Source organism: Pygoscelis adeliae, unplaced genomic scaffold, assembly GCF_000699105.1.
Source record: "Pygoscelis adeliae isolate BGI_AS28 unplaced genomic scaffold, ASM69910v1 Scaffold83, whole genome shotgun sequence".
Taxonomy (NCBI): Eukaryota; Metazoa; Chordata; class Aves; order Sphenisciformes; family Spheniscidae; genus Pygoscelis; species Pygoscelis adeliae.
In genome coordinates this window covers 34335-41859 of record NW_008824467.1, presented here as the reverse complement: position 1 = coordinate 41859, position 7525 = coordinate 34335, and the positions used below count along the sequence as shown (strand labels likewise).

General features: G+C 41.1%; 1 long non-coding RNA gene across 1 annotated transcript in view; it reads left to right on the top strand.

Annotated features, from left to right (window-relative positions):
- LOC103914448 overlaps positions 1-522 on the top strand; it is a 21689-nt gene extending 21167 nt beyond the window's left edge. Inside the window, exon 4 of the long non-coding RNA XR_663462.1 lies at positions 1-522. This exon is cut by the window's left edge and continues 1169 nt beyond it. This is a non-coding gene — a long non-coding RNA (uncharacterized LOC103914448).
- The last annotated feature ends 7003 nt before the right edge of the window (positions 523-7525 follow it).

Sequence of the window (7525 nt, the reverse complement as noted above, 5' to 3'; positions counted from 1 at the left end):
GTACATTTCCACGGTACCGTCAACATGTGGACTTTACATTTTTGTTCTTGCTCCCAGACTACTATCAATACAAAACAACACAAAACACAAAACTAAACAGTATCATCTACTCATGGAGTGTTGTTGTGTTAGACACAGTCTGAAAGCCCACCTTAATTTTTTATATAACTCTGTCTTTTAGCTCTTCCTTTTACAGGGCAGGCCTTGTTCTGAACTGTTTTAGCTTCTGACTGTTAAATACCAATGCATGCACTGCACTTCCTAGGTTTCTTTCCTTTCCCCACCTTCTGTATCCCTTTTCTTGTACATTTTATTTTCCAATAGATTAGATACGTCTACTGTGCTGTATATAGAGCAAGAAGTAATATTCAGCAGTTGTGGCATTTATGTATAGTTGCAGTTGTGTACTGCTGAAAACGCAGGCTTTTGTAACTGTGATCTTTAATAATGCACTACAAGTACCCAATGTATTTTAGCTATTTTAGTAGGATTTGTTCAATAAATATGCAAGCTCTAAGGGTAGTCATGATGTCTGCGTTTCCTTATTACAATAAGGGGTGGGTTCCTTTTCTGTTTGCTTGCACCTGTTCTTTACGTGACTTCTGAGTTTTTTTCGGGAATATCTGCTGAAGTAAAAGGTGATTCCTTTTGTTGTCTGCTAAACAATAGCTGTTAAGATAACGTAAATACCAGACCTGGATCTGGGAAATGATAGCTGCCGGACAATGGTATTCATGTACTTCGCTTTCAAGATTGCTGAGTGGCTGGGTCAGATGTGACACTTGGTGCCATTTTTAGTAATCCCAGGAGGAGACTGTAGGGCTGTGCATGGCGAGCACAATATATTTCATTTTCCACCTCTGATAAACTGAATGAAAAGGCCATTTTCCTAGTGTGTGTAATTTCGTTTAAAAGAGTGTTGATACAGTCCTCTCTTATAAACAGTTTTACTGGGGGAAAAAGTAATATCCGCATTTGTAAGGTTTAGAACATATATTGGTTTCATTTTAGCATAGGAAACAGATAAAGCAGCATTTTTTTAAAAACACAGGCAGTGATCTACCAGTTAATACCAGATGTAGGTCTGCCCCTGAGGTTTTCCAGTCATGAGACCAAACAAGTGCAATTCCATATGCCCCGATTGTCTGTCCCACTGAGTGAATTTACACAGGGACTGAGTTAGGTTTGATGACTTCAGCTGTATCACAGAAAACTGACCACGCACACACGGCACCTGATCCAAATGGCCACCGATCTCACCATAGGAAGCACAACAGAGGCAGTGTATTTGGGCTAGAGCTAGGTCTCTGGTTAGAAAGCAGTTTTATCTATCTGTGGTATATGTATATACCTATAGACATTATAAATATACACATCTGTATACATACGTAAATGATGAGAAACAGTTAATAGAGTTAGAGCAATGATTAATTGATTTTACTTTTTTAGCCTGTAGTCCACTGGCTTTGGGAAGTAAGTGAACCATTTCTAAAAGAGATATGAAAGGTGATTAAAAGGCCTTTAAATCCCAATCCTGTTGTTAGTAATATTTAAATTTGCTGCACAAGAAAAGCTTTTAAAGCTGGAAAATTTAAAAGGGTTCCACACTCATTTGGAACTCGCAGCTGCTGAAATAGTTGCTTGACCTTGGCACTGGTTTTTAATCTTCGCAGCAACATGCCACGTTTTAATAAAGACATACGGACCTGTGGATTAGGTCTTTGATCAAACTGCAATAACTGAAAAGTCATTCTTGAATACCACAAATAACAGGTCTTTTTCTTAATAATAAACAAAAAGGACTCCTTACTGTATGAAACAACTTTTAATATGCTAACATTCTAGAGACTGAAAGTTGCCAAAGATGACTTCATATATGTTATGATTCACAGAGTCTTCCTAAATAGGCAAAGATGACCTACACTTTTGCATCAGCAATAGTGGCTGTAGGACGTATGTTGCATCAGTGTCATGAGATTAAAAAAAAAGAAAAAAAGCTGGAGAGTGACTGTACCTAAAAAACCAATGGTATGGTCATTCTAAGGAATGCCCCTAGCATTTCATACATCTTTCCTCTAATGCTTCATGAATCATAATTATTAGACATGTTGTGAAGAAACTATACAGTTTGACTCTCTGAGACATTAGCTACATGCATCACATGGTTGCTCCTGTCCGGTGTACATACAATACCCCCTCGTGCATTTTGTAACAATGTGATCTTTAATAATGCATTACAAGCACCCAATGTATTTTAGCTATTTTAGTAGGATTTATTCAATAAATATGCAAGCTGTAAGGGTAGCCAGTGGGTTGGGGTGAGCAGTGTGCTTTGCACCCCTACGTCAGGGCTTAGGGTTAGGGAGCCAGGAGAGGAGGCTGGGTACCTCCCAGCTGCGTGCTCGACGCAGCCACGGCACAACTGAACTTTGCCACACCAAGAGTGAGTGTGAAAGAAGTTATACTGTTCTCATCCTTGGGACAGCAACATTTAATTTTGCCTGTGGCACAAAAAGACCTTGAGCTGGACCTGAGAATCAGCAGCATCAAAGCTGATCCAGAGAGGGAGTCTTCCTAAATAGGCAAAGATGACCTACACTTTTGCATCAGCAATAGTGGCTGTAGGACGTATGTTGCATCAGTGTCATGAGATTAAAAAAAAAGAAAAAAAGCTGGAGAGTGACTGTACCTAAAAAACCAATGGTATGGTCATTCTAAGGAATGCCCCTAGCATTTCATACATCTTTCCTCTAATGCTTCATGAATCATAATTATTAGACATGTTGTGAAGAAACTATACAGTTTGACTCTCTGAGACATTAGCTACATGCATCACATGGTTGCTCCTGTCCGGTGTACATACAATACCCCCTCGTGCATTTTGTAACAATGTGATCTTTAATAATGCATTACAAGCACCCAATGTATTTTAGCTATTTTAGTAGGATTTATTCAATAAATATGCAAGCTGTAAGGGTAGCCAGTGGGTTGGGGTGAGCAGTGTGCTTTGCACCCCTACGTCAGGGCTTAGGGTTAGGGAGCCAGGAGAGGAGGCTGGGTACCTCCCAGCTGCGTGCTCGACGCAGCCACGGCACAACTGAACTTTGCCACACCAAGAGTGAGTGTGAAAGAAGTTATACTGTTCTCATCCTTGGGACAGCAACATTTAATTTTGCCTGTGGCACAAAAAGACCTTGAGCTGGACCTGAGAATCAGCAGCATCAAAGCTGATCCAGAGAGGTGGTGGTAGGGCAAGGGTGGGGGAATGGAGCAGGTTGACACTTCTCAGGTTGTCAGGGAGGCTTCCTGTAGCTGGAAAATTGATTAAAACAATTGGAGAAAAAAAGCAACCCACTGAATGTGTCTCACAGTCAGTTGATGGAGTACAGCATGACAAGCCACCTTTTTAACCCCCTTGTTAAATAATTGTTTGTGCAATAGAAAGGCTAGTGAGAATTTTTAAAGTGTTATGGTCAAGTAGATAAATTCAGGAAATGGTTCTAACTCACAAACCTTATACTAACATACCATGGAGGATCTGGCAAATCAATCTTTGTCCCTCAGCAAAGCAAACAAGAAAAAAACAAAGATAAATTCTGCAAAATAGGAATAGTAATGTATACCTGTTTTTCACAAAGCATTTTAAGCTATGCAGATAAAATCACTAATTAGGAACTAGCTATTGTTACCTCTGAGTATCACATTTTAAATGAAAAGTAGGGCAGAATGGCATGTGTTATCTGTTAAATTCCAGTACTAAAAAAAAATCATTGTTAATTACCAAATGAAGAAAACATTAACCCTTACACCTTGGAGTTTATGCCACTAACAACATCCTGAGGAGGTGGGTTAAAAAAAACTGATTTATATTCATCATTTTCAGTGGAAGTTAGCTAAATTCTGTCTGCATACATATAAAATCTCTGCAAGAGAAGAGTAACAATTTTAAATCAATATTACTTTAACACCAGACTCCAATTAAATAGACTCCAATTAAATTTCTGCTATTAAAGCTGCACTACCATATTACAAAAGAAAATAAAAAAATCAATGTTCTAGATAAGAAGTTCAAACTCAAAAAAGCAAATTTAAATAGAATGAAAATGAGACCAGATCTGTCTCAACAGCATCATGTTCCTGTGAAAAAAAAAGCAAACACGATACTGGGAATAACCTGGAGTATAGCCAGCAAGCCAAGTGAGGTAATAGTTTAGCACTACTCAGCATTGGCAAGGCTACAGCTGGAATAAGACATCCTACCTGGGCACCCCAGCTCAAAGAATATGGGTGCACAGTGGCAAGAGTCCAGGGGAATGCAGCAAGCGCGACGGGAAGGATAGCAGAGAACACATCTGATGGGGAGTGACTAAAAGAAACGGGTTGGTTTGGTCCCAAGTGAAGATAATGAACTGCTCTTCGTGGGGGTAGAGCAGTCTTCAGTGTCGTAAAAGAGGTTGAGGTAATACCTAGAAATTTGGAAAAGGCTTTCAAAGGTGGAAGGACAAGAATGTGCTCGAGTGGAGTGCCAAGGGAGAGGCTTTGGGATGTCCATCTTCTGAGATCTTTCAGAAGAGGTTGGCAAATATCTGTTATTATTTGTATTACCGGTTACTTAAAGCCAGATGAGTGGCTATTATTATCATGAAGTAATAATAGACTAGAATCAGGATTTTCTGCCTTTTAACTGCCAGGCTTCCTAAAAACTTGCCTGGCAAACACAGTGTGGCCTTATACATTTCTAAGACCATCCACACAAGACTTGCATTCCCCACTCACCTTTTACTCATGCTGCAGACTGAGTCCAAGGGGGCTATGAGCTACATGCTAAAGAATGAGACCCCTTCTTGTGGTCCCTCACATCCCTGTTTTCTAAGATTCATTTGAGTTCTGGTGAAGTAAAAGGAAGGAATACAGGAACTTAGACAGGCTGTGCTGCTACAGCCATGAAAACATGGGTAACTTACACTCTAGTTGAGAGAAAGGAAAGACCAGGAGAAAAAAAAAAGAAATGCAGAGAGTGTAGCAGGCAATTAAGGGGGAATAGCAAATTCAGAAGAAGTTGTGCCTGTCTGAGCTAAAGCTCAAGAGATGCAAGGTTTGCAGAGACAAAACATGAGTGTTACACTCCAATTTGCAATAGATATTTTCCTTTTCAAATGCAGAGCTCTGAAATACCTTGTTGAAAACACACAGGAAGCAAACTTGACTTTAGAGCATAGACATTAATGGTTTTTCTCCCCACATTTTATGAGTGGGCAGCTGCAGGAGAGGAGGCAGGCTAGCAGCCTCACCAGGAAAACATGTAGCGGGAGACAGGACTCTTGGCCAGCTCTGTGGGTAGCAGGGGCATGCCTTGATGCCTCAGCTGTGCCTGCTTAGCCCAGCTTGGGCCTCAAGACCCTGGCTTTGCCTCTGCCCATGGACATGCCTGGCAACATTCACACAACGGCCACCACAGTTGGACCCTGTGTCTTTAGTCCCAGCCTAAGTGGGGGAACATGGTAAAACAGAGCAGACACACTGTAGTTTGCATCCTCCTGAAGCAAGAGTCCAGTATTTGGATACTCAAATACTGCCTACCTATGCTGCAGAATAAAGAAGAAAATACATACTGCATGTATAGTTTAGCTGCCATGTAAACATAACCTAAAATCCTCAGGTAACCTACTAGCATACTGACAATTCCGACTGCCTACACCTATTCTTCTGAACTGTTTTGTAAGTGCATACAGAGCTCTGAGCTACCATCTGTCTGTCAGGGTACGGCCAGGCCTCAAAGTGCTGTGTAGGCTGGTGTAAATTATCTCAGGAAGCAGTGTAACTGCAAAATCAGCGCTGCTTAAAAAAAAAAAATCAGAAGGATGCTCATGCTCTTTTTGCATTCCTTTCTACCTTGCCCTTTCTGATATTGCCTGAGTGTGTTGGTGATATTAGCTTGATCCCATTTGTCAATTTGTAACATAAATTACCTTTCCGGGCAGCTTAACTCTATTCCTGCTCTGAAAGCCCTGATTTGGTGTTTTAAGTTTTGGGTTTAAAGACTTCACCCTGTATGTCACTTGGTGCGTGCTGCTTTTCAAAGCTCTCAACCCCTTGTGATTCATCTAATATTTTCCAGCTGCTGATTCCAGAGGAAGAGATGTGACCCAACAGCTAATGTTTTATACAAAGAAAGAGTATCCTGTTTGCACAGCACTGTTTCAGATTTGTATTGCACGTGTCCAAAGTTAAACCCATGAATCTGTCCAGACAGATAATTGTATTATTGGGAAATTCACTTTATGTAACTTAGAACAGATCCCGACAGTTTCAAGAAGTCACAGCAGTAGGGACTTCTTTCTTTCGAGACACATCCTCAAGATGAAAGTGCTAAGCAATTTTCTTGTGAATTTTTTCGTGTATTCTCAGGCAGTTTTTGCAGTCTCAAGTCTTCAGTTCATCTCAACAGATTCCCATTAACAAATATAAGAATCCAGAAAGCTCGTTGTGCCATGATTTCTCCTTTCAACACCTTGTCTCCCCAAAAACTGCATTTCTTAGCTGGAAATTTCAGTGTGTTTTAAGCTCTTATTAAAATTCTCTGTATCCAGGCACGCAAGACTACCATTGACCATCTAACTTTCTATAGCAAAACTACTAGACAGCAAGTCCTAGAGGCTGCTAAGTTTAGGACTAGACTGCCACAGGTTTATGGCTACATCTAGATTTATTTTCCCACCGGTTATGCAACCAGTCGCATCGCTGACTGCACTGACAGCTGCACGACTGTTGCTAGAGTTAAATGCGTTAGCAGGCTGTCAAAGCAGCCTTGTCTCTGGAGGTTTCATTTCCCTCTGAGTCATTTTGGCTTGGTCACTTTTTCCTCACTACCGTTTGCTCGGAGGTGAGTTTCTGCCCATGAGTCACTAGCATGATTGTAGAGCCCCGTCTGGTGAAGTCCCCCGGGAGGCTCAGGAGCCGTAATGTTTCCGGCACAGACTTCAGTCAGCCGTTCAAAACCACCTGTAGCCTCTCAGAAATTCACAGTCCATTTGCTTTCTTTCCAAACCCAGCAAATTCTCACTGTTTCCTCGGTAGCCCACCCGAGCTGGCAGCGTTGTTCACAGGAAGGTTGTGTGAGGACAGGGCTGTATGGGGCAAAAACACCCTCCAAAAAAAGAAAGGGGGTGGGGGGGGGAGGTTATAAAAAGGATGCCTGAACATTGAGTTTGTAAATAAACAGCAGTAAGTTATCAGTAAGTTAACCGTAGCAGCAGGAAATGTTTCTGTCAGATTCTGGAAAGCGAACCATGGCAGGAAACAGTTATGTAAAGTGTAAAATTGCTACTATTTAAAAGTGCACTTTGATCAACAAAGTGAGAAAAGATGTATTCCATGCTTTTCACCCTGAAATAGAGCAATTTGAGCAATTTAATACAGTTCTTTTCAGTGGGGAGCCCCAAGTTAGCAGACTTGCAATTTGCTGTAACTGGTAAAGCTCACAGCATTGCCAGATCACACATGAGAGCAGAGGAAAAACAGGGCA